At 43.3% G+C, this 27,826-nt stretch overlaps 2 long non-coding RNA genes across 16 annotated transcripts in view; one reads left to right on the forward strand and one right to left on the reverse strand.

Annotated features, from left to right (window-relative positions):
* On the forward strand, nt 1–26,897 carry LOC146394916 (uncharacterized). Of its 14 annotated transcripts, none has more exons than XR_014833686.1 (6): nt 1–56; nt 2,387–2,490; nt 7,207–7,335; nt 7,445–7,636; nt 18,292–18,481; nt 22,792–24,741. It is a non-coding gene; the product is annotated as an uncharacterized LOC146394916 (long non-coding RNA). The 14 variants fall into 14 exon arrangements; XR_014833690.1 differs by lacking the exons at nt 18,292–18,481; nt 22,792–24,741 and adding exons at nt 11,133–11,253; nt 15,427–18,220; XR_014833687.1 differs by lacking the exons at nt 7,207–7,335; nt 7,445–7,636 and adding an exon at nt 18,046–18,115 and having other exon boundaries at nt 22,792–26,897.
* LOC146394915 (uncharacterized) overlaps nt 1–27,826 on the reverse strand; it is a 234,253-nt gene that overhangs the window by 96,990 nt on the left and 109,437 nt on the right. The gene's annotated exons all lie outside the window — the stretch shown is intronic.

Genomic DNA, 27,826 nt, shown 5'->3' on the forward strand with positions numbered 1-27,826 from the left:
AGTGGTGCAGAGTGCAGCCGTAATGCCTCGGGATCATCATCCTCCAGATCCTGCCTGTACGTAAGTAACCTACAATAAACTGTGTGTGTGTGTGTGTGTGTGTGTAAACTGTGTGTGTGTGTGTGTGTGTGTGTAAACTGTGTGTGTGTGTGTGTGTGTGTGTGTGTGTGTGTGGTCTTTTTAGGGCCGCACCCACAGAATATGAAAGTTCCCAGGCTAGGGGTCCAGTCGGCCTACGCCACAGCCACAGCAATACCAGATCCAAGCCACAGCTTGTGGCAACATTGGATCCTTTGAACCACTGAGGCAGGTCAGGGATCAAACCCATGTCTTCATGGATACTAGTCAGATTCTTAACTTGGGGAGCCACAACGGGAACTCCCACCCACAATAAATTTAATATTTGCATGTTGTGGAGTTGTCTGCTTCGTTTTTCAGTCTCAAGTTCCATCTCTGTTTGGAGGGTATTATTTAACATTCTTGCTGCCCAACTTATGCCCTTTCTTTTTTTTTTTCTATTCACTTTCCCAACTTTATTAAAGAAAAAGAAATGATGATAAATCTCTAGAATATAGTCAATTTTCTGAGATTCTTCCCTCAAAAAAGTGACATTTCCAAATACATGCCAGAGCGTATGTACATGGTTCCCAACTGTGCTAAGTAGGTGAAAGCCCCAAATCCTAAAATGTCCATCTTCCAACTTTCCCCAGTATGTGGTCTGTCTGGACGGGTACTAATTGGCTGAACAGCTCCTCTGGCTTCATTAATTGTCTGTAGCTCTCTGAGCTCTTCTTTCCCCTGCTCTCTCAGGTTCTTTTTGTTTGCTTGTTTGTTTGGGCCAAACCCAAGGCATATGGAGGTTCCCAGGCTAGGGGCTGAATTGGAGCTGTAGGCACTGGCCTACACCATAGCAACGCCAGATCCAAGCTGCATCTGTGACCTACACCACAGCTCACGGCAACGCTGGATCCTTAACCCACTGAGCGAGGCCAGGGATTGAACCAGCTTCCTCAGGGTTCCTAGTTAGATTTGTTTCCACTGAGGCCTGACAGGAACTCCTTTGAGCCTTTCTAATATGCAGCAATAGCAGAATTTGAGCAGCTTCGTTAAGAACAGCATCTCCTCTGTCAAAACCAAGAATATGTTCTTCTACAGCAGAAGGCAAGTTCTCTGTTGTTTGGTTTTAGCAACCACACCCGATGTCAGGCACTCCTGGACCAAAATGCGAGTGGCCTTAAGCATTATCAGGTAATCACCATGACACTGAATCTGAAGAAGGTTAGCCAAAGCCATTACACCAGCTTAAAATCAGGATTTTTTGCATCCAAGTTGATCAATCGCTCTGCATTTTTAGCTTCATTGTCAGCCTTTTTTGTATCAACAGGTACCAAGTCCTTGTGCTTTTCAGCATTATCTCCATATTCAACTCTAACAGCTGAACCAAGAATCCAATAAATATCCAATAAATTGCTTCTTGTTGATCCTGAATCTTCTTTTTTTTTTTTTTTTTGTCTTTTCAGGGCCTCACATGCAGCATATGGAGGTTCCCAGGCTAGAGGTCAAATTGGAGCTATAGCTGCGGGCCTATACCACAGCCACGGCAATACTGGTCAGTCTGATGCAGGCGTTGCATACCCCTGAGGAAAAAGTTATATTCCTTATGCTTCTTTTAGAAATGAATACTTTAAAAATTGAACAGCTTAGAGTCCTTCCTTGTCCTTCTCCCTGCCTTAATTGCACCCTAAACACAAGCACCCTTAAGCTAAAGATTAGGCACCTTGAGCATAATTGCCTGTGGGTTAAAGATTATTAGCAGGAGATATTTTTCAGGAACTTTCCTAGTTTGTTCTAATCTCTGATCGATATGCCCTTTTCGCAAGTACTCTTACTCTAGGCAATAACCCAGAAGACCACCAGCATGATTATACCAAGATCTCCTGACTCCAGCTTTGATGACTAAGATTCCCCCACAGAAAGAAGAATGCATGTTTGTCCCAATCCTGATTCCTATCTGAAAACCTGCTTTTCTCCTTTTAACTATAAAAAAACTTCCTGCAATCCTTCCCAAGGAGGGGGTACACTCTTTAAGGCATTAGCCTGCTGTGACCCTCCTTTGCCTGGCAAAGCAATAAAGACATTTTTTTCTCCTTCACCCCAAACTCTGTCTCTGCATTTCAAATTGGCACTGGCAGACCTAGGCCGAATTCCGGCAACAGATCCTGAATCTTGAAGGGACAGTTAACATCTCTGAGACACTTTTCAAAGAACTTGGGCCAGTCACTGCTGTGGATGTTTCTTAAATTACCTGTCTTCAATCTTGAAGTGTCTGATTTTCTGGTCTTCAAGCTAATCAATAAAGTTTCTAAATTCTGTTTCTTTTTTCCAGTTGAAGCCAGCAGGGTTGTGGTAATCGAGGGCTGTCAGCTTGCAATGGAACATGGTCGTGGGCTGCTTGTTCCAGTCCCCCAGGCTTTGGCCAGGAGAGAAGAGGTGAGCAACTTATCCAACTTCTCTCTTTTTTTTTTCCCACTTTTTGCTTTTTAGGGTCACACCCATAGCAAATGGAAGTTCCCAGGCTAGGGGCTGAATTGGAGCTACAGCTGCTGGCCTACACAGCCACAGCAACAGAGGATCTGAACCTCATCTATGACCTACACCACAGCTCACGGCAATGCCAGATCCTTAACCCGCTGTGAAGCTCGGGATTGAACTATCATGGATACTAGTTGGGTTCATTTCTGCTGAGTCACAATGGGAACTCCAATCTATCCCATTTCTAACACCATTTTTCTTCCTTACATGATAGATAAGACCAGAAAAGACATGAGGCTCTACTCTGGGTTCATCATGCTTTTACTTAAGGAGGCTTTACCAATACCAGTATTACAAATTGTGCCTTGTTAGGTGTCCCATAGACTTTGACACTAAGTTTCGGCTATGCTTTTCCTTTGTAAAACTGGAGAAGGAAGATGGTAAAAGGGAAAGTAGAATCAATTGGCCTATGGGTGCTTTCTCAGCATGTATCAGTTCAGGAAGCAGTACCTATAGAAACTGAGGATTTGGAGATGCTTAGGAGAAGCTTCCTGTATCCTCAGCCGCATACATCCTCCTCTGAAGACGGTTGCTCTGGAGTGAGGTAGCTTCAGATGTTCAGTGGGACTATTAAAATGCTGCCTGCTTTATTTACATTGATGTTTCTTTTAAATGGGATGCATGCGAATTACTATTCCCAAGGCAGATAACCTCACAGGAGCGCTTCTCTTTCATAATTCGGGAAAGTAGTTCTATGAGTCATCACCTCCTTTCAGGTATATTTTTGTGCTATGTTCATGGAGAGAAAAAAATTGCACAGCTTTGCCTCGGTGGATTCCTCATAGACCCACAACCCATCAATTTGTGGTTCCTATTTAAAATGTTTATTTCCTAAAATCCAGTTATTTCATTCACTTTAACACATGTATATTTTTTCATAATAAAATTAATTATAACAACATTTCAGAGAAGTTCAACTCTTTCCATTTTAAACTACTTGTTTAGGGGGAAGGATCAAGATGGTGGAGGAGTAGGGCGTCCCACTCACCTTCTCCCACAAACACATAAAACAAAAACACGTCTATATGTAGAACAATTCACACAGAACACCTACTGAACGCTGGCAGAAGAACTTAAACTTTCAAAAAGGGCAAGAAACCCTCCACATAACGGGGTAGAACAAAAGAAAAAAAAAAAAGAAAGAGAGAAAAGGGATTGGGGATCAGCATTCTGAGAGGGAGCTGTGAAAGAGAAAAGGAACCCACATCCTGGGAGGCCACCTAACTGATGAGGAGATCAGTTGAAACGGAGGGACCTCAAAGTTCCAGCAAAGCACAGCAGCTGGACTGAGGAGGGCAGAGCAGAGTGACAGCCACAGAGATTATCTGCACCATTAAAATCTAGAAGGGAGTTCCCATCATGGCGCAGTGGAAAGGAATCCGACTAAGAACATGAGGTTGCAGGTTCCATCCCTGGCCTTGCTCAGTGGGTTAAGGATCCGGCGTTGCCATGAGCTGCAGTGTAAGCTGAAGATGCAGTTTGGATTCCGAGTTGCTGTGGTTGTGGCATAGACTGGCAACTGTAGCTCTGATTCGATCCCCAGCCTGGGAACCTCCATGTGCCGTGGGTGTGGCCCTAAAAAAAAAAAAAAAAAAATCTGGAACAAGACTAGGATGCCCATTCTCATCACTCTTTTGTTCAACATAGTATTGGAAGTCCTAACCACAGCAATCAGACATACAAAACAAATAAAAGGTATCCAGATGGGAAGAGAAGTGGTAAAAGTGTCACTGTATGAAGATGACATGATACTATATATAGAAAACCCTATGGATTCCATACAAAAACTACTCAAACTGATTAACAAATTCAGCAACGTAGCAGGATACAAGATTAACATTCAGAAATCAGTGGCATTTTATATATTAACAATTAAATATTAGAAAAGGAATAAAAAATACAATACTTTTAAAATTACACCCCAAAAAATTAAATACCTAGGAAGAACTCTAATAAAGGAGGGGAAAGACTTATAGGCTGAGAACTATAAGACACTAATCAAGGAAATTAAAGAGAATTCAAAGAAATGGAAAGATATTCCATGTTCCTGGGTTGCAAGAATTAATATTGTAAAAATGGCCATACTGGGGATTAAGATGGTGGAGTAGAAGGACTGGAGCTCATCTTCTCTCATAAAGACAACAAAATTAAAACCAACTGCTGAACAACCTGCAACCAGTTAGGCTGAAAACTATCAAAAAAGATATCCTGCTCCAGAAGACAAAGAGGAAGCCACATCAGGATGGTAGGAAGGGGGACTATGTGATATAAGCAACTCCACACCCATTGGATGGGCAGACCTCAGACTAGAAAGTAACTGAATCACAGAGACTCACCCATGGAAGAGAGAGTTCTGAGCCCCACGTCAGGTCCCCACACGTGCAGATCTGGCATTAGAAGAAGGAGCCCCCAGGACATATGGCATTGAAGGCCTGTGGGCCTTGTGTGCAGGAGCTCCATGGGACTGGGGGAAATGGAGACCCCATTCTTGAAAGGCACACAAAGGCTTTCATTCGCACTGGGTCCCAGGGCAAAGCAGAGACTCCATAGGAATCTGGGTTGGACCTGACCACAGTTCTTGGAGGATCTCCTGGGGAAAAGGGGGTGACTGTGGCTTGTTGTGGGGGAAGGACATTGGAGGCAAAGATCTTGAGAATATTCATCAGTGTATGTTCCTCTAGAGATAGCCATTTTGGAAAAATCTGGCCCCACCCATCAGCACTGAGAAGCCCCAGGCCAAACAATAATTCAGGTGGGATCACAGACAGCCCCACTCATCAGCAAACAGGCTGCCTAAAGAACCCCCCACAGCCTGCCTCTAATCTCACCCAGAGACAAAGCCCCACCCATCAGAGGGAAAGGAATCAGCCCCACCTACCAGTGGCAGGCACCAGTCTCTCCAATCAGGAAACCTACAGCAAGCCCCCATACCAACCACAAGGGAGGTGGACATCAGTTCAGAAGTAAGCGAGGTTACAACTCTATTGTCTGCAAAAAGGAGACCACACCAAAAACCTATAAAAATGAAAAGGCAGAGAACTGTAACTCAGATAAGGGAGCAAGAAAGATAAGGGAGCAAGGAAAAAACCCCAGAAAAACAGATAAGTGATATGGAGATTATCAGCCTCCATTAAAAAGACTTTAGACTTATGATAGCGAAGATGATTCAAGATCTTGGAAAATAACTAGAAGCAAAGATTGATAAATTACAAGAGATATTGAGCAAAGAAATTCAAGAGTTAAGGATTAAGCAAGCAGAGATGCAAAATACAATAATGGAAATAAAAAATTTATTAGAAGCAACCAACAGCAGAATACAAGAGGCAGAAGAAAGAGTAAGTGAGGTGGATGACAGACTAGTGGAATACTACTCAGCCATAAAAAGAACAAAATCATGCCATTTGCAGCAACATGGATGGAACTAGAGACTCTCATACTGAGTGAAGGATGTCAGAAAAACAAATACCATATGATATCACTTATATCTGGAATCTAATATACGGCACAAATGAACCTTTCCACAGAAAAGAAAAATGATGGACTTGGAGGGGGAGAGAGTGGGAAGGACTGGGAGTCTGGGGTAAATGGATGCAAACTATTGCCTTTGGAATGGATAAGCAATGAGATCCTGCTGTATATCACAGGGAACTATATCCAATAATTTGTGATGGAACATGATTAGGGGATACTGTGAGAAAAAGAATGTACGTATATATGAATGACTGGGTCACTTTGTTGTTCAGTAGAAACTGACAGAACACTGTACATCAACTGTAATGGAAAAAGTAAAAATCATTAAAGAAAAACTTAAAATACTTATTTAATATCTTATACTTTCATTGCTTATGTCATTTTTAAGATGAGAAATTATCCATTCCCTTCCAAATTATTGGCCTCATTAATTGTTGAAATACCTCAGAATGTTTTGCTAATTCTTCTCAATAAGTTACGAAATTTGGTCTCTAAATGATATATTTAGGATGAGACCAAAAAGCTGTCTGTAACAGTGAATAAGAGCAAGTGCTCTGAGAGACAGAGAGATGTTTCTACAAATACCACTTCTACTACTCTAGCTATGGCAATACATGCATGTGATGTAAGCTCCATGAATTTGTTTCATCAGCCATAAAGTACTGTTAATCATACATCTATCACTTATTTGTTTTGAGGGTTAATGAGTATTTAACATATAAAGCATCTAGCATAGTACCTGATAGATGGGAACCATTTATTACATATCTACAGATGATAGTAATTCATTGATGCAGATTCTTGCTGTACTATACTTCATCTCACTGATGATTAACAAGTTTGGAGTTCCCATTGAGGCTCAGCAGGTTAAGAGCCCAACTACTATCCATGAAGATGTGGGTTCGATCCCTGGCCTTGCTTAGGTTAAGAATCCTTTGTTGCCACAAGCTGTGATGCTGGTTGCAGACGCAGTTCAGATCTGGTGTTGCTGCGGCTATGGTGTAGGCCAGCACTTGCAGCTCCGATTCGACCCTTAGCCTGGGAACTTCCATATGCTGCGGGGGAGACCATAAGGGGAAAAAAAAAAGATTAACAAGTTTATTTTGTAACATTCTTACATTTCATTTTACTCTTTCATTTTAGCAGCAGGAACTTTCTGTTGAATGAAATTGTACAGCACAAGTAAAATCAGTCTGCTAATATCTGAATACTTGTGCCAGAATAAAAGTGTATTGTAGCAGGTTTTCCACCGATGACACTCACCTTAATCAGGTAAACTGGATTGTGTTCTATGATAATGGTAGCAGAGCCAGTTCTAGAACCCAATTCTTATTCCTGTTTTTATGTTCCTTGCATTAAACCTTTATATCTTTCAAAACAGAATGAGGAAGGACATATACAGACCTCAGGCTGAGCAGCTGCAGCTGATCCCTGGTGATGCTTTGAGATGGGATACCAGTGGGACCACTGGGCCCTGATCGGGTACATGTTGTGGCTTTCCTGTCCTGACACATGCACCGAGAACACTTTCAGTCTAAGGGAAGGACAAAGGAGAGGGAAGATCCCAAGCCTGGTGAGTGGGTTAGGGATCTGGCATTTCTGCAGCTGTGGCATAGGTCACAGCTGGGGTTTGGATTTGATCCCTGGCCTGGGAACTTCCATATGCCATAGGTACAGCCCCAAAACAAACAAACAGGAGTTCCCGTCGTGGCGCAGTGGTTAACGAATCCGACTAAGAACCATGAGGTTGCGGGTTCGGTCCCTGCCCTTGCTCAGTGGGTTAACGATCCGGCGTTGCCGTGAGCTGTGGTGTAGGTTGCAGATGCGGCTCGGATCCCGCGTTGCTGTGGTTCTGGTGTAGGCCGGTGGCTACAGCTCCGATTCGACCCCTAGCCTAGGAACCTCCATATGCCGCGGGAGCGGCCCAAGAAATAGCAACAACAACAACAACAACAAAAAAAAAAGACAAAAGACAAAAAAAAATTAAAAAAAAATAAAAAATGGGGGAAAAAGAGTAGAATTTATCACAAGGGAAATGTATTAAAAAATAAAAAATAAAGTTGCAAAAGTCTCCAAGAGAAAAGGCAGATAATTGTATTCCTGCTCATGGTTATCATCTACTCTGCTTCATCTTCTGCTCCGCTGCCATGGATATTTTTTTCTCTTTTTTGGCCACACCTGAGGCATGTGGAAGTTCTCAGGCCAGGGATCAAACCTGTGCCACAGCAGCAACCTAAGTTGCTCCAGTGACAATCCAGATTCTTAACCTGGTATGCCCCAAGGGAAGTCTATTGGCATTTCTAATAGAACACAAATCGGACCACTTTCCTGTTTAAAAGTCTTTGATGATTCTTATTTGCAGGAGAAAGTCAAGATTTTAAGGCCTTTCCTACCCCAGTCTTCTTTTTCAGATTTACCTCCATCCAAGTTCTGAAGCACTGCTTTCGAAAATTCTGAATTTCATGGAGGAATAAGTTCTCACAATTTGGGGAAGGGCACCAGGGATATTGAATATGTCTAACCCTCCTGCTCTTTAGGCAACTGATCCATCTTCTGTCCATCCTCATGTTTTCACAGTCTTTTTTTTTGTCCTTTGTCTTTTTAGGGCTGCACCCACAGTGTATGGAGGTTCCCGGGCTAGGGGTCTAATCAGAGATACAGCTGCCTGCCACAGCCACAGCAATGCCAGATCCGAGCCACATCTGTCACCCACACAACAGCTCAGAGCAACGCCAGATCCTTAACCTACTGAGTGAGGCCAGAGATTGAACCCACAATCTCATGGTTCCTAGTCAGATTGTTTCTGCTGCACCACAACGGGAACTCCAGGGCTGACTCCGTTTTCTCAGCCTTTAAGCTCATTTGATACATGACTCTATAAGATATGCAGGAGACATTTGATTCAAAATCTGGCCTGAGCATGAAAAGTTGGTCACCAAATTTAGATCTATTATTGCCCCCTTAATAAATCTAGAGATGCTTAATTTTCTCAAAGTTAATCTTTTATTATCTCTATAACCAACAAGAGGGAAATGATAAACATGAATGGTACAGATAAGTCAGTTTGCTGGTTTAGTGTTTATAAGTAAATCAGAATTTTTGTTTTTGTTTTTTGTTAATGGCAGCCCCTGCAGCAAATGGAAGTTCCCAGGCTAGGGGTCGAATCAGAGCTGCAGCTGCTGGCCTATGTCACAGCCATGGCAACATGGGATCCAAGTGGCGTCTGCAACCTAAACCAAAGCTCACTGCAATGACAGATCCTTAACCCACTGAACGAGGCCAGGGACTGAAGTGGCATCCTCATGGGTTGTAGTCAGGTTCTGAACCTGCTGAGCCACAAGGAGAACTCCAGTAAAGCAGAATTTAAAGTTTATTAGTTTAGGAGTTTGAATATCTTTGCTGTCCTATGGAGTGTGTGCATTTGCTCGTGTAATACTATTTTCTGAGACACTTTCTTCTCTCCTCTCCTGTCAAAACTCTGACATTTCAGGTCCTAGGAGTTCCCATTATGGCTCAGTGATACTGAACCTGACTAGTATCCATGAGGATGTGGGTTTGATCCCTGGCTTTGCTCAGTGGGTTAAGGATTAGGTGTTGCCATGAGCTGTGGTATAGGTCACAGATACAGCTTGGATCTGGAGTGGCTGTGGCTGTGGTGTGGGCCTGCAGCTGTAGCTCCAATTCGACACCTAGCCTGGCAACTTCCGTATGCCACAGATACAGCCCTAAAAAGACTAAATAAATAAATAAATAAAAAAGGCTCCCTGAAACCCACTGGGGAGTTCAGGCTTTTTGAGGCATCTGGCACCTTACAATAAATGCTGCATTTCCCTTCACCACAACCTGGTGCCGGTAGATTGGCACATGAGCAGACCCAAGTGTGGTTCAGTAAGAGAATTATAGCACATACCGCCTCGTCTGGTATTAGCTGTTCAGGTCTGTTCTCATCTGTCTGACTAAAAGGGAGCTTCTTGAGGGCAAGGATGACGTCTTTTTATCTCTGTCTCCCTGAGAATTGTCAGTGTAGCCCAGAAGGTAACAATGGAGATTACAAAGAGGTTATTTATAGAGGCTGTGGAAGGAAACTGCTCATGTTCCACTGCCTGTTACTTAACAAGGAGTTGTCAGGAAAGTATTTATATGAAGCAATATGGTACATGTGCCAAGGCTGTTCATTGGCTGAATTACTGAAGCATGAAAGCCAGATTTATCTAGACATGAGCTATAGTCTATGCTACAAAATCAGCTATGGAACAATCTTCAGGTCGTCTGTCACAGCTGGGGCAGCCTGGTCTACGGGCATCATTAAGATCTGACTCATCCCCAGGGCAGAGCTCAGGGTCCAGGGACATGACTATGCGAAGAGGAAGGAGGCAGTGAAGAGTTTGCAGAGGTGGGGGCCCCCTTCGCTCTGCTCTCTGCCAACCTATGCATCTGGGAGATTGTGTGTGCGGTCTTTCTCTTGCTCAGAGAGCTGGGATAGTTTGCGGTGCTTGAGTAATTGTGGTTAATTCTGAGGTATTAGTTACCACCTGACATGCCTGTTTGCTCTGTCACTGTCACATAACTTAATCTTTTAAAGTCTCCATATAAAGTTGTGCACCACAAAAGAATTTTTTTTTGAAGAAAAAGAGAAAACTAATAGCTGTTATATATTAGTCAGGGTTCTCTAGAGAAATAGAATCAATAGGATATATATATATATACAGCAAAAGAGATTTATTGTAAGGAATTAACTCATTTGATTATGGAGGCTGACAAGTCCAAATCTACAATGTGGACTAGGAGGCTGATCACCCAGAAGAGTTTTTTGTTACTGTTTGTTTTTTGCCTTTTTTTACAGCTGCACCTAATGGCATATGGAATTTCCCAGGGCTAGGGGTCAAATCAGAGCTACAGCTGCCAGCCTACACCACAGTCACAGCCACGCCAGATCCAAGCCGCGCCTGTGACCTACACCACAGCTCACGGCAACGCCAGATCCCCAACCCACTGAGCAGGGCAAGGGATCAAACTCACATCCTCATGGATACTAGCTGAATTCATTTCCTCTGCTCCACAATGGGAAGTTCCAGATCACCCAGAATAGTTGATGGTGCAGTTCCAGTATGGAGACAATCTACAGAAGAATTTCCTTCTCCTTGGGAAGGCTTTCAACTGATTGGATGAGCCCCATCCACATTAGGGAGGGTAAGCTGCTTACTCAAAATTTGCTGATTTAAATGTTAATCTCATCCCCAAATGCTGTTCCAGTTGACACATAAAGTTGACCAACACATGCTGAATACCTACTACAAGTCAGACTCATTGACTTTTCACAACCACCCTAAGGAGATGTGTGTCTTATTTCATCAGTGAGAAAACTGAGGCTTAAGTGGCTTAATTCCTTTATTGAAAGATACAACTGATAGGATTTAAAGTGTATTCTAGGCTTAATTTATCTGCTTACAAGCCTGTACTCTTTCCACTATAATAATAAGTATAAACATTGAGAGAGAGCTTGTTGGTCCTTTTTTTCCCTCCAGGAAACATGTCTCAGTTTCAATTACTTTTCCTTTTCTTTTTTTTTTTCTTTTTCACTTTCACAGCCGTACCTGTGGTATATGGAAGTTCCTGGGCTAGGGATTGAATTGGAGCTTCATTTGAGGCCTATGCCACAGCCATGGCAACACCAGATGCGAGACACATCTGTGACCCACGCCACAGCTTGAGGCAAGGCCAGATCCTTAACCCACTGAGCAAGGTCAAGGAAGGCATGTGCATCCTTATAGACACTATGTCAGGTTCTTAACAGGCAGAGCCACAATGGGAACTCCAATTACTTCTGGAGGAGAATTCCTCCTCCCTTTTTTTCCCCCCTCTCTATAAGCCTGATTTTTGGAGATGGGAGATTTTCAAACATCCACTCTCATCCTCATATACTACAGATAAGTATTTCTGGATTAAGTATTGGGGTTATTGAGTTATTAAGCTGATAATTATCCTAAAGCAGATTATAAGATAGAATGCATTGTGGGCAGTCTTTTCCTCTCCTGCCTGGGTAGGATTTCCTGTGCAATTACCCAAGGAAGTCAGTCCAGGGGCTGGAGATGGGGTGGGGTCCTGCAAATCATAGCAACTAAGTATAATCTAGGTTTATGTGCCTCCATTTAAAATTCCATTTGGTTATACTTTGGGCTTTAGTTTTGTGTAAAGTGTTCTATTTCCTCTTAGTAACAATGAAGGGCTACCATGTGTGCCAATGGATCAGAGTGTTAGAGCCACAGCTGCATTATGTTGGCAGGTCTAGCTAATGAGAGATTGCCAAGGAGAGAGTTAATCTTGGAAACAGAGTAGAAGCTCATGTCCTAACTGCAGCAAAACCACTTCGAGGATATACTTTTATGGCCATATTTGGAAGCTCTTCATTTTCTTTCCGAACGATGGCAGCTCTCTTACACTTCTACTATGAGGCACATTTTCCATCCTATCCTGGGAATAAAAATCCTACCTATCTGTTCTCATATCATATTATTGGCCTCAAAAATGGGCAATAATAACTTGTCTCCCCTCTTGAAATTTCTCAGAAGGACCTCTAAGGAATCATAGCACAAATCACAAATGTTTATACTATAGGTTTTTTTAACTTGATTATTTTCAAGTTAATAATGATAAATAAAAACTAAGCTTGCCTATAACTTCAAGTATTTTTCTCTCCCTTATACAATTTTAATGGACTACCACGCATGGGCTTATAGCTACTTTTAATTCATGTCATTAGAACTTGTGGAACCATTAGGTTTGTGAAACAAAGTCAGGCACAGACATGAGAAATTTGCATCATTCATTCCAATGTCTTATGTATCTAAAAATGTTGTCTTACCAGATGGGATGGACATGGAAATCATTCAGAGTAGAATAAAATATTAGACTAGGTGAATCGAATTCAAGTATAAATTAGTAAACTTGGGAGAGGCTATAGGTAAATATAACCCTCTAATTAGGTAATGTGAGTGAGGGAGGCTGGGAGCAAGGGCTGTAAAATTATCCATCCAAATGACATACATTGATGAATCCTTATTGACTTAGAAGCTATAGAAAAAGGCTCAAAATGGCAGTCCAGAATGTGGGAAAATTTCCCCCAGGTATTTGCAGCTCTGCACCTCATGTTCTAATTAAATGTTTGGTTGATATACAATCCCAACCAGTGTTGATCATAACACCAAATCTATCTCCTTGGTATGTACTGTCCTGCCCATGAATTAGATACAGAGAATTAAATGTAGAGAGAATAAGGTAAATCAGACAAATACAATAAATATTTTTGTTTTAAGTTTGAAAATTACATATATGCACATGTGGTGTTTTAGTAACTTATCTGGCATTATAGTGAGTAATTTGACATATCAGCTTTGGGATTACAATTTAAAATGTGTTTGCGTAATTTCTTAGTATATTTGATATGACTTAAGATTCGCACATTCCAAGTATGTAAAAAATTCACAATATTAGATTTATAAATTATAGAGGTACTTGGGAAATCTTGTTTTTATCAAATAATGGCAATACTTTTAAAAAGTAGCATTACTGAATGAATAAAAGCAGTTAAAATGTTTATAACATTAAGGCCTTTATAAATCTTTAAGTAATTATTGAAATTTATGGATTTATAAATAACATAAGTTACAAATTTAAGTCTAAGAAAGAACTCAGTGTTTGAATTTGCAACTTTCATAAAATAAATACTGATTTTGAAAATAAAAGTGACCCTTGGAACAATCTTTTCACAACAGCTTCCTTCAAGGGCATCAGAAAACTCATATTTACTTTACTGGAGATAGTAATCTCATCTTTTCATAGAACACACCGTCAGTTGCTTAACATGTTGTTGGAAAGATGAAACTTAAAATTTTCTTCTTCTCACTCCTTTATTTTGAAATCTGACCTTCAGTTTCCTTAAAAATCTCTGTTTCTGGGCTTTCAGTATAAACATGGCAAGTCACATGTTGCCCTTTTCCTCGTGAAAATAATAACAAAAGCAATAGGAGAATAAAACAAACCCTGTAAATTCCACTTTCGGCGATATTATGAGATTATACCTCTATCTATCTATATAGAGATAGGTAGATAATCTGGATACTCCAAAATATGTGTAAAGCCTTTAAAATAAACTGAGTTTGGCAGAAGCCTCAAGAAAGTGAAATAAAGAAGCAGAATAAATTTCAAAATAGTTCAGTGGTGGCAGAATGTTCATAGCAATAACACCATCCTGATGGTGAGAGGCCCACTCTGAAGAACAGGTACTGCATCCTTCATTTATAGCAATGAATGAAGGAACTGGGAGAAGGAGGACTAGTGGTAGAAGCCTCCATGGAACCAGGTTGATTTGAGAGCAGAGGAGGAGAGAGTGGGAAAAGAAGAAAAAAAAAAAAAAAAAAAAAGTCACATAGCCACCAAATTTGTGGGAAGCAGTGTGTCTCTGAGGTTTCAGTGGAAGAGTGGACTCGGATTGTCAATATTCAACACAACGAGTTATTAGGTTGGCATAGTCAAGATAACATGGAAAGAAAGTACATAAAGCAAAGATTTGAAATTCAATTATGTTGTTTTTCAAACATAAAAGCAGAAGATGGTTTAACATGAAATAATTTCAGAAATGTTATGCTATCAAACTTTCTTAAGGAGATTTCCAGGGTATGAATTCTAACCATACAAATATGATTAAGAAAACTGGAGTTCCCATCGTGGCTCAGTGGTTAACGAATCCCACTAGGAACCATGAGGTTGCGGGTTCGACCCTGGCCCTTGCTCAGTGGGTTAAGGATCCGGTGTTGCCGTGAACTGTGGTGTATGTAGGTCACAGACGCAGCTCGGATCCCGCGTTGCTGTGGCTCTGGCGTAGGCTGGTGGCTACAGCTCCAATTAGACCCCTAGCCTGGGAACCTCCATATGCCGCAGGAACAGCCCAAGAAATGGCAAAAAGACAAAAAAAAAAAAAAAAAGAAAGAAAGAAAACGTTTTCAAATGGGCTGGCAAGGAACACTGAATATATTCGACTCTAGAACTGAAACTGAAAGAAATATGAGCACTAAATTAGCTATATATAAGAATGTAAACAGTACGTATTCTAAAAATAATATAACTACCAAAAATTGGGAGGGGAAGAGGGGATAGAAATTCTGAGGTAGAGTAAGCTTAGTGATTAGCTTATCTATGTTCACTGGGAGTCAATGCATACAATTTAAGACTGACAAATCAAACAATAAAATTATAAGCATTAAAATAGCAGATACGCTAGGAAAGATAAAATTGACTAATATCAGAAGTAGAGATGGGATAGAAGAGAAAAAACTAACAACAGTAAATTTATTACTCCTCCTTTAGGTAATGAATTAAGCAGAAAAAAGGAACAATATGTCCTTAAAACTGAAGAAATGTGATAAGGAGGTGGACAACTTCATTAGTTATGAGGCAAACGCAAATTTAAATCATCATGCAATGCTACTGCAGACACACAAGAATGGTTAAAATGAAAAAAGGAGGTAAAACCAAGTATTGGTTAGGATGTGGAACAATTGGAACTCTCATCTCTGCTGATGGAAACGTAAATGAGTAAAGCCACTGTTAACACCGGCAGAATATACAAAACTGCACATAAACATATCTGTGATTTCAGCAGCTGCACTCCTAAATATATATACTCAAGAGAAACTTTCACCAAATGAAATGTACACGAATGTTTATAGCAGAACTATTCGAGCCCCAATCTGGAAGCTATTCAAGTATTCATGCCCCAGAGAATGGATGGTTGATACATTCACAAAATTCTAAACTCTACAGCAACTGGATCGAACAAACTATGAACAGATACAATGATAAATCTTACAGGTATATTGTTGGGAGAGGAGGTCAGACATTAAAAAGTACCTAATGTACTGCAATTTATATGAAATAAAAAATAGGCAAAACTAATTTATGGCCTTAAAAGGACAATCTTCACAGAGGTGTGACTGTAAAAGGACAAGAGAGGGTTTGCTGAGATGTTGCTCATGTTTGTGAGTCCATCTGGGTGATGGATGTGTTTTCGCTTTGTGACAATTCATCAAACTTAAGACTTTGTACTTTTGTGCATATATGTTAAATTTTATTAACAACAATAACAGCAATAACAAAAGGAATTTGATGCAGGAAATTGATAACAAATGTGATAGAAGAGTTGAGAAACAAAGGCTGGTGAGACAACTCAGAGACTAGCAAGAGCATGAAGCAACCATGTACTCCATGGCTGGAGGAAAAAAGGCAAAATAATTTGAGTCCAGTTACAAACTCTTTTGAACTCTTTTTGACTAGTTGTATAGTCAGGCCACTCAAGATGGCTGTTCTCTTGCTCTCTGTACATCCCCTGCTCTACCAGTGCCTGTTTCCCTCACATCCTATGCACAGGGCTGACCTTCCTATGTACTTGCCCCAAGCCTCAGCTAGTGATAGCTTATCAAAGGGGCAGGGAGGGTGATTGCCTCTACTGGTTTCCCTGGTAACTAATAAGCCAATAGGACGTAATTCCCCCCCCATAACTGGCAATCTCCTCTCTCCCCCTTCCTTCCCCACCCCTCTTGGCAAAGACTGCCACAATGTCCTGCCCACTGTCCACCACACATGGTGGGGTCTCACTCTGGGACCTTGCTTCAGATGTGTAGGGTCCCCTATCCATTAAACCATGACATTTCTGTTGCTGACTCCAGGCTCTTTCTTCTGTTTTGAAGCTGGGCAAGCACAGGACATTGTAGGCCTGTGGGGTACAGCCCAACACTAGTACTCCACTTTGGTCTTGGAGTGCCAAGCATCACTATATCTCTGAGCACAGTTTTAACAAGAATCCTGTTAAATCAGTTTAGAGAGACTCCCCAACCCTTCATAGCTGATCAAATTCCTCATTCTTGATATGACAACTCTGTTGTGCCTTTAGCAAATAGCCTATTAAATCAAGAGCAAGAATTCCCCCTACCCTTGATGTCTAATCATGTTCCTCTTAGTAATTTTCCATTCACTGACCCGTCCACTCTGCTTTTTGGCTATAAATCCCCAGCTGTCTTTGCTGTCTTCAGAGTTGAGCTCAGTTCTCTTATCAAGGTGTCTCTCTCTCTCTCCTATTGCAGTAGTTTGAATAAAATCTGTCATGCCTTTTTGTTTAAATAAGCATCTGGTGAATAATTTTCTAATTTTTCTATGGACTAGGGTCAGGCTGCAGAGGCTGAAACCATAGTAACTAGGTTTGGAAAACCAGAGGAAATGAAGCCACTGCTGTAGCAGAGAGAGAGGTGGGAGTTGCAAAAACCCAGCCTCTGTCCATTGGTGCCAAATAAAAACAACAGACAATTTTTGGTGAAGGAGAAAAAAAAAATAGCTTTATCATTTTGTCAGGCAAAGGAGGCCACATCAGGCTAATGCCCTAAAGTCTGTGCTCTCCCTTAATAGTTTGGGAGAAGAAAATTGGGCCACAGATAAGGATCAGGGTAGATGCAAGCTCTTATCCTGGTGGCCTTCCTCTTGTTTTCAGTTGTTGGGAGTCTTAGTTCTGCAGAAAAACTCAAAAATATTGCTCTATATATCCTTTCAAGTGGAACCAGGACCCTGCCCACCCACCCCCAGCCCCCCCAGGCTGCACTATTGTTTCTTGACTGCTTCTCCCTTGTCTTTGCATCCCCTCCCTTCCCTGACTAACAATTGTTTGAACCAGCCATTTGGAACTCAGGGAAGATCATGGAGGCTGAAGCTTATTCCCTCCAAATAAGAAATGGGGGACACAGAAAGACTGTGTGCTCAGGAGCCCCACAGGGCCCTGGCTCAGTTTCAGGAGAGGGGAAAAAGTATTTTTCTTCTAACTGTGGAAAGTAACATAATGTCTTTTCTGTCAAAGGAAGTCTTGGTTACTCCATTTTGCTCAGGCTCCCGCTTCTGCTCAATCAACCCTGCAGCCCCCTTCCTCCTTACCTCTTTTTCCAGCAACAATCTGTTTCAAATTAGCCAACCAGGAAGAATGTGCACCCTGACCTGATCAACGCGAAGGGGACAGGTAAATCACCTGCGTTAGGGATAAATGGGGGAGGGTCCTTTGTTCAGCGTGCACACTTTTTGGAGTGTCCTCGCCCTTGTACGGAAGTAAAGAGCCTTGTCGAGACTTTTCCTTGTCCACATGTCCCACTTTCTGACACTGACAACCTGAGCCAGAGTTATTGTAATTTCCAACAGACTTGGGGGGTTTTCCGGGATTCGGGGTCCACTGGACTATGGACTCTCGAGGAGGGGAGACGCATCCCACAGCCCTGTTGCAGTGGCCCTGAATTGAGAAGTCTGCATCTGTGAACTTCAAACCTGTGGAGGGTTCTCTACAACTCGGGAAAACGCAGGATGACCAGGCAACTTCCATCAATGGACCAAGGTAGGAAAATCCTTGGTGGTCGGGGAAGGGGGTCCGTAAGTCTCAAAGGTCTCGGGTGAGGCCAGCGATTTCGGATGAAATCATAAAATCAAAGCACGACCCTCAAAGGCCTGGGGTGAGGCCGGTGGTCTCGGGTGAAGTTGGAGGATCAAAACAACGACCCTGGGAAATGGGAAGTAAGTCTTCCCGACTTGTACTTCCACTTGGAGGATCAAATGGGGGGGGACCAAATTCCTTCAGACAGCCCTCTGGGATTAATGTTAAAATATTGGGGCAACAATCCACAGATGAAGGACAAAAAGAAGGGAAAAATGATTAAGTATTGCTGCTTTATCTGGACGCAGACACCTGCCCTTGCCCCATCCATCTTCTGGCCAAAGTTCAGATCAGACGAGGATTGGGTCTGTCAGCTGCTTATTCAATTGTCCAGAACAAGACACCAGGGTCTCAGGAAGAAACTGATTATGCTCTCTGTTGGCGGCAGGGACAGGTGGTCTTATTTCCCCTCAAAGCATGGGATAAGAAGGAAAAAGAGGAGGAAACCCAAGAATAATTGGGGACTTCCTCCCCTCCGCGGGACCCCCTTGGCTTTCTGCTGCCACCTTACAATCCCCAAAATGGTGCTAGCTCCCCTCCGGCCGCAACTGCCACTGCCAGGGGAGCACAAGAGGGGCAGGGGCGCGGAGCCCACTGCGCAGGCTCAGGCGTGCTGCCCCCCACTAGCTGAGTCAGAGCAGGAAGGGGAGGAGCCTAGAGCCCACCAGGTGGGCACATGTTCACTGCCACTGTTCGGGGAGTCAGAACAGGAGCGGGGGGCACCGCAGGCATAGACATACTGCCGCAACCCGCGGGATCAAAGCCCAGCGCCTCAACAAAATCAAAGGATATGGCAGGGCCTTATTCCAGCCTTAAGAGAGAGTTAAAACAATGTCAGGAGGATATTCAAAATTTTCCTTTTCCCACTGCTACCCCTGGGGATAGACAAGAAGGGCCACAAATGCTCTTCCCACTACAGGAGGTTCCCTTAGGTGGGGGAGGAAGAGGATATGTAAATGCCCCTTTAACCAGCACTGAGGTCCGAAATTTTAGGAGAGAATTGCGACCATTGCTGGAAGACCCATATGGGGTAGCAGATCAACTAGATCAATTCCTTGAACCACACGTCTATACATGGTCTGAATTAATGTCTATTTTGAGCATTCTGTTCTCTGGAGAAGAAAGGGGGATGATTCGAAGGGCAGCCATGGCCTCGTGGAAGCGAACCCATCCTCCTCAACCGGGAGAAGTTAGGGCAGAAACAAGATTTCCCAACGAGGACCCCGGATGGGACAATAACAGCGTGGTCCACCAGGGACATACGATGGATTTGAGAAATCTAATAATTCAGGGCATTAGGGATGCCGTACCTCCAACTCAAAATATATCTAAGGCATTTGAGATGCGGCAAGGTAAAGAGGAGGGACCAACTGAATTTTTGGAAAGACTCAGAATTCAGATGAGACGATATGGTGGAATAGATTCCACCGACCCTCTGGGACAGGGCATGCTCAAACTTCAATTTGTAACTAATAGTTGGCCAGATATTTCCAAGAAGTTACAAAAAATAGAGAATGGGAAAGATAAACCATTAGAGGACCTATTAAAAGAGGCACAAAAAGTTTACATGAGAAGGGATGAGGGAAAGCAAAAGCAAAGGACCAAGATCATGTTTGCATATCAACAAAAACAAGACAGATTAAATCAAAGGGGTTCTAAAGACAAAAGTAAGAGAGGGTCACAATATCAGCCTCACTGCTACCCAGAAACAGGACAGAAGGGCAAGGGGAATAGATGGCAAGGTGAAAACAAGTGCTTGAGGTGTGGCAAATCGGGACATTTCAAAAGGGAGTGCCCTGAGTGGAAAAAGGAGGAGAAAACAATCCCTGTCATGTTATTTGAGGAAAATGAGGACTAGGGGTGTCAGGGGCTCCCAACTTAAAAATCCACAGATGCCCTACCCAGAGCCCTTGATAAATTTAGAGGTAGGACCATACCATGAAACTATGTTTTTTCTTATTGATTCAGAGGCATCTCGCTCCTCACTTTGTTACTTGCCCAAAGGGCTTTCTTCTTCATGTGAACAAATAGTATCTGGAGTAAAATGGGAGGGATTCTCTGCAAAAACTTTAGAAGAGACCAAAGTAAATTTCCAAAACAGATGTGCCAGAATATGCTTCCTTTTTGTTCCAGAGGCTGGCACAAACCTGTGCGGAAGAGACCTAATGACCGAATTGGGATTGGGTTTACAGTTTACCAAAAAAATTTTACAAGTAAAATTAAATCTTTTAATCCCAACAGTGGAGGGACAAACTCAACCACAAGTGTGGGCATCAGAGGGAAATCGTAGGGGACTTAACGTGACCCCAATTAAAACACAGTTAAAAATCCCTGGAGAAGTAGTCCAGAGAAAACAATACCCTCTCCCTCTACAAGGAAGGATGGGACTTAAGCCAATTATAGAGGGACTTCTTCAAGAGGGTCTCTTAGAACCCTGCATGTCTTCCTATAATACCCCTATTCTCCCTGTAAGGGTCCTATTGCTTGGTCCAGGATTTGCGGGCAATTAACCAGATTGTTGAGGCTAAACATCCGGTAGTCCCAAATCCCTATACCCTCCTGAGTAAAATTCCATTTGACCACCAATGGTTCAGCGTAATTGACTTAAAAGATGCCTTTTGGGCATGCCCCCTGGACTCAGACAGTAGAGACCTATTCGCCTTTGAATGGGAGGACCCAGTAACTGGAAGAAGACAACAATATAGATGGACAGTCCTCCTCCAGGGGTTTGCAGACTCCACACATCTTTTCAGGCAAATTTTAGAACAGGTGTTGGGAGACTTTACACCCCTCACAGGACCTGTCTACTCCAATATGTAGGTGACTTGTTACTATTAAACATGGATCAAAAGAAACTTACAGCAACTACAGTTTCCCTTCTCAATTTCCTTGGGGAACAAGGCCTTAGGGTCTCTAAGAAAAAGTTACAGTTTATTGAAAAGGAGGTAAAATACTTAGGACATCTAATAAGTGGGGGTAAGAGAAAACCCAGCCAGAAAGAATAGAGGGGATCATAGGCCTGCCTCTGCCAACTACCAAACATGAACTCGGAAAATTCCTAGGCCTGATTGGATATTGTTGCCTTTGGATCAACTCTTATGCATTAAAAACTAAAAATCTATATTCTAAGCTTGTGGAGGAAGGCCCTTACCCCCTACTATGGAGCCAAGAGGAAATACAGCAATTCAGGGATCTGAGGGATTCGCTGACAGGTGCCCCTGTCTGGCTCTACCCTCCTTTGAAAAACCTTTTCATTTATTCGTAAGTGTGGACAGGGGAACGGCTCTAGGGGTCCTCACAAAGGAACATGGGGGAAGTCGCCAGCCAGTGGCCTTTCTTTCCCACCTCCTGGACCCTGTTGCCAGAGGATGGCCTGAGTGCCTACAGTTGGTAGCTGCCACTGCCCTCTTAACTGAAGAGAACAGGAAACGCACCTTTGGAGAAAGGCTAACCGTGAGTACCTCACACCAGGTATGAGCCATCCTAAACCAAAGGGTAGGGAGATGGCTCACTGACTCCCGAATTTTAAAATATGAGGCAGTCTCATTGGAAAGGGATGACTTAACTTTAACCATTGTGAGGCTTTAAACTCTGCTTCTTTCCTCACTCAAAGGGAGCCCTCAACTCCCACTGAACATCATTGTTTAAATTTAATAGACTATCAGACCAAAACTCGACCTGATCTATGGGAAACTCCCTTCCGTTCAGGGAGACATTTATTCATTGATGGATCTTCTCGGGTCATCCAGGGAAAAAGACATAATGGTTACTCAGTCATTGATGGAGAGACTCAATAGATAACTGAGTCAGGAAGACTCCCAAATGCATGGTCGGCTCAAACTTGTGAACTCTTTCCCCTTAACCAAGCCTTAAGATATTTAAAAGGAAAGAAGGGCATAATCTATACTGACTCTAAATATGCCTTTGGAGTGGTCCATACCTTTGGAAAAATTTGGATGGAAAGGGAACTTATTAACAGTAAAGGACAGGGACTAATACATGAGGAATTAATTAAACAAGTACTTAATAATCTCCAACTCCCAGAAGAGATAGCAGTGGTATATGTGCAGGTCACCAGAAGGGGGTCTCATCTGAAGCCTGAGGAAACTCCTTAGCAGATGAGGAAGTCAAGAGGGTGGCATTAGAATCGGAGGTTCCTATCTTCCATCTTACTTGCTCCCTTCCCAAAATAACAATCTCTCCCTCCTTTTCAGAAAAAGAGACGGAACAGCTAAAACAGCTGGGGGCCCAACCTGACGCTCAGTGAAGATGGTTCCTCCGGATGGGAGGTTAATGCTATCCAAACCTACTATGAGAGAAATTCTGACACACCTACACCAAGGGAGCCAGTGGGGGCCTCAGGCCATGTGTGACACAGTCTTAAAGGTCTATCTGCGTGCTGGTATTTACACAATGGCCAGACAGACAGAAGGGATTACCAGCCCAGGCTCCACCGCTTGATTTCCTGGTCCATTCACCAGCCTGGAGACTATGTGCTAATCAAGTCATGGAAAGAGGACAAACTCCAGCCAACCTGGGAGGGACCTTTCCTCGTGTTGCTGATTGCTGATTACTGAAACTGCAGTTGGAATGGCTGAGCTAGGATGGACTCACCACACCCGGGTGAAAAAAGGGGAGGGGGCCATAACAGACAAAGAACAATGGGTGGCTTCTCCAGGGACCACCAAAACCCAGTTGGTCTTAAAAAGGGCTCAAAGTTATTTATGACATGGGTGACTATTTGGGGATCATTAGTATTTGGTAATCCGGGTGAATCATGGGACCCTCTAACTCCAAAATATTATCAGGGCCTAGGATTATGGGCAGGTTATCCACCCAAATTAGTTATTAACTTAACCCAGACTCCTAACCCAATAGTCATAAAATTTGATGCTTGCCAGGTCCTAGATTGTGGAACTCTAGAAAGGCAAAGACAACTTTCATCTGTAGATAAATGTCTTTGTCCAGAACTCAGCCCACAAGAACTATATAAACAAGGGGGAACACGGGAGTACGAATACCCATGTGCAAGTTGGGATGATGTTTGGTGGACCACCCAACACAAGGGGTGGACTTCCCCCTAGGCTCATAATTTAGGAGCATTAAGAGACAAGATTCAGGAGTTCCTGTCGTGGCGCAGTGGTTAACGAATCCGACTAGGAACCATGAGGTTGCGGGTTCGGTCCCTGCCCTTGCTCAGTGGGTTAACGATCCGGCGTTGCCATGAGCTGTGGTGTAGGTTGCAGATGCGGCTCGGATCCTGCGTTGCTGTGGCTCTGGCGTAGGCCGGTGGCTACAGCTCCGATTCAACCCCTAGCCTGGGAACCTCCATATGCCGCGGGAGCGGCCCAAGAAATAGCAAAAAAAAGACAAAAAAAAAAAAAAAAAAAGAGAGAGAGACAAGATTCACATCTCAAAGGGAGAGCCCCCAATTAGTTGTACCCACTTAACATGTAATCCAATCTTGTTAACTATCAACAACAGTCACCTTAGCCCAGCCACGATCAGTGGCAACTCGTATATAAGGTTTAGGAGCTCATATTTCTGGGACAGACCCAGTGGGACAAATGGCTCTTAGGTTAGTACCCTCAACCCAACCAATTACTCTTTCTTCCCAATCTCCAAGATCCACTCCTCCCCTTAGACCCTCACCTCTCCCCAATCCACGCCCTCAAAATCATCCTAATATAGTTAAAATGGTTGAAGTTACCAACATCAAAGAAACAACTCAGATAGAAACAGGATATGGGGACACAAATGCCTGGTTGGGATGGGTAAAATATTCTGTGGGCACATTACATAAAAGCGATTGTTACGCCTGTGCCATAGGGAGAGCGGAGGCCCTGGTGGTTCCCTATCCTCTGGGATGGTCATCAGACCCACAGGATCTTCAATGTATGATGGCCCTTTTCCAGGACAAAACAGCTTGGAATAATGAGTCCTGTTGGACCCTGTCACTGCTATTTCCTGAAGTCAAAAGTTCTGCAGATCAGCCCCCCCCTCCCCCCCGAGAACTGTTTTGCTGCCAAGTAAAAACATCAGTTTCTCCTCCTGTCTAGAACGACAGGAGGCAGAGATGACTTTGTTAGGCAACCTGACCACATGCAGTGACAGCTGGTCCTACAACACCCTCCACAATAAATCCCAGTTCCGTGTGCCCCAGGCAGATGTCTGCTGGTATTGTGGGGGTCCGCTAATGGGCAGTCTCTCGGAAAACTGGAGTGGCACCTGTGCTTTGGGGCAATTGGCCATCCCTTTCACCCTGGCATTTAGGCCCCAATTTTGAACTCAGCCAATCCGAAAGGAACGAGACACGACTCCAGGGGGGCCTTTGACCCCCAGGTCTATATTGACTCAATAGGTGTTCCCTGGGGTGTCCAAAACAAATTTAAGGCAAGAAATCAAATAGCTGCTGGATTTGAATCTGCTCTCTTTTGGTGGTCAACCATAAAAATGTTGATTGGATAAACTACATCTATTACAATCAACACAGATTTGTTAACTACACTAGGGATGTCATTAAAGGAATAGCGGAACAGCAAGGGCCAACTAGTCAAATGGCATGGGAAAATAGACTTGCTTTAGACATGATGCTGGCAGAAAAGGGTGGCATCTGCGTAATGACTGGTGTCCAGTGCTGTACTTTCATTCCCAATAACACCGCCCCAGATGGCACCGTCACTAAGGCCCTACGTGGATTAACGACCTTAGCAAATGAACTTTCAGAGAATTCTGGTACTAATGACCCCTTTACAGGTCTTTTAGAAAATTGGTTTGGAAAATAGAAGGGACTAATAGCTTCAATCTTTACCCCTCGAATTGTTGTAGTTAGTGTCCTTGTCTTAGTTGCACGTTGTATAATTCCTCATGCCAGGGGACTTATTCAAAGATTAACAGAGACTGCCCTAACAAAGCAACTACGACTCCATCCCCACCAAGCCAATATACTCCTAATGGATGCAATAGAGCATGAAAGCCAAACCATGCCCAAAGTTTGAAGAAAAGAATATTTGATAAAAAAATGAAAGGGGAGAATTGTGGAAAGTAACATAATGTCTTTTCTATCAAAGGAAATCTTGGTTCTCTATTTTGCTCCCGCTCCAGCTTCTGCTGAATCAACCCTGCGACCCCCCCCCCTCCCTCTTCTTCCAGTAACAATTTGTTTCAAATTAGCCAACTGGGAAGAATGTGGGCCCTGACCCGACCAATGGGAAGGGGACAGGTACATCATCTGCGTTAGGGGTCAACAGGGGAGGGTCCTTTGTTGGGCATGCACACTTTTTGGAGCACCCGCGCCCTTCTGCAGAAGTAAGGAGCCTTGTCGAGATTTCTCCTTGTCCACGTGTCTCACTTTCCTGACACTGATGACCTAAGCCAGAGTTATTATAATTTCCAACATAACCATCTTATGTTCTCCAACTGAGGCTCTGTAAATTAGACTGCCAAAGAGAGCTCAAAAAAAGAAAAACAAACTGGAGTTCCCATCGAGGCTTAGCAGCATTGAAACCGACTAGTATCCATGAGGATGCAGGTTCCATCCCTAGCCTACCTCAGTGGGTTAAGGATGCCATGAGCTGTGGTGTAGGTGACAGACATGGCTTGGACCTTGCATTGCTGTGGCTGTGGAGTAAGCCAGCAGCTGCAGCTACTATTCACCCCCTGTCCTGGGAACTTCCATATACTGTGGGTGCAGCCCTAAAAAGACAAAAAGAAAAATAAACTTAAGTTTATTAGGATGTGCATGGTACTTATAAAGGGGAGTATCCTGAAATGAGTAACTCAAAGGGATGGTTAGAATTTGAATTTATTTATTTACTTATGTGTTTTTGCTTTTAGGGCTGCACCATGGCATATGGAAGTTCCCAGGCTAGGGGTCAAATCAGAGCCACAGGAGCCAGCCTACGCCACAGCCACAGCAACGCCAGATCTGACTGACGCCTGCGACCTACATCACAGCTCACTGCAGGCAATGTCAGATACCCAACCCACTGAGCAAGGCCGGGGATCAAACCCAAGTCCTCATGGATACTAGTCTGATTCATTTTTCACTAAGCCACAACAGGAACTCCAGAATTTGAATTTAAATACTAATAAAAATGGAGAGAGATTAGGGTTTCCAGGAAAGCAATCTATGGAAAAGTGATCTGGGAAAGCCTGGTAAACAAGGATTGTTCAGTATGATTTGTTATGCAGATTTAAGTCAGGGCCTCTCCACTGGTAAGACTTTCTAGAAAATCTTCTCTTCCTGGTATGGGAGAGGGAGATTTCCTTACAAATGAAAATTACTTTATAAATGTAAATTTCCTTTACAAAGGAAAAACCTGTGCCTTGGTTTTAGAGCTTTCTTGTGTCTTCTGGTTTTCAATGGCCTTTAGCTCAACATAATGCATATGCTAAAGAAGCATACTTGAGGGGAGCAAGTCCTGGCAAGCCACAGGGCACCGGAGAATCACTCAGACTTCTCCTTTCCCCTTCCATTTCTTGACTTGCCATCAGCCACTATCTCCCACTGGCTGAATCCACAAAGCAGCCTGTTGACAGAGTGAAACTGCGCGGGACCCTGTGGGGCCCTCCCAGGCACAATCCTTTCCTAGTCCCCCATTTCTTGTCTACAGGAAAAAGGCTTTCACCTCCTAGGTCTTCCCTGAGTTCCAAAGGGCAGATTCAAACACTCCTGAGAGAAGAATCTGACTACTATCCAGAAGGATGTAGGTTCAATCCCTGGCCTCGCTTTGTGTGTCAGGGATCCAGCGTTGCCATGAGCTGTGGTGTAGGTCGCAGACCCGGCTCGGATCTGGTGTTTCTCTGGCTGTGGTGTAGTCTAGCAGCTGTAGCTCCAATTCAACCCCTAGCCTGGGAACTTCCGTACGTCACGAGTGCAGCCCTAAAAAGCTCCCCCCCAAAAAAAGAAAAAGTAAAAAGAAAACTATAGTACTGTGATGGGGCAAGTTCTGGGCTCCTCCAGAAATATCTCCGAGTTCTTCTGTAGGAACTGAGGTTCCCACCCAGGTGGAGAATAACTTCCCGGCTGAGCGTCAGAGTCCCAGAGCACCGCCCTGTTGCCCCACCATCAAGCAATCAGAAGAAAGTCACCCACTCTGCAACCCTTGCCACAAATGTTGCCTATAAAAATTCCTCCTTGAAAATCAGGGGGAATTTGGGTTTTTTTGAGTGGGAGCCACCAGTTCTCCTTGCTTAGCCCTGCAGTGAACCTTTCTCTGCTCCAAACTCTGTCGTTTCAATATGGCC

The sequence above is a fragment of the Sus scrofa genome, chromosome 18, assembly GCF_054392235.1.
Source record: "Sus scrofa isolate SSC_HxYL_T2T_F1_AM1 chromosome 18, Sscrofa_HxYL_maternal_Yorkshire_Landrace_v2.0, whole genome shotgun sequence".
Lineage (NCBI taxonomy): Eukaryota > Metazoa > Chordata > Mammalia > Artiodactyla > Suidae > Sus > Sus scrofa.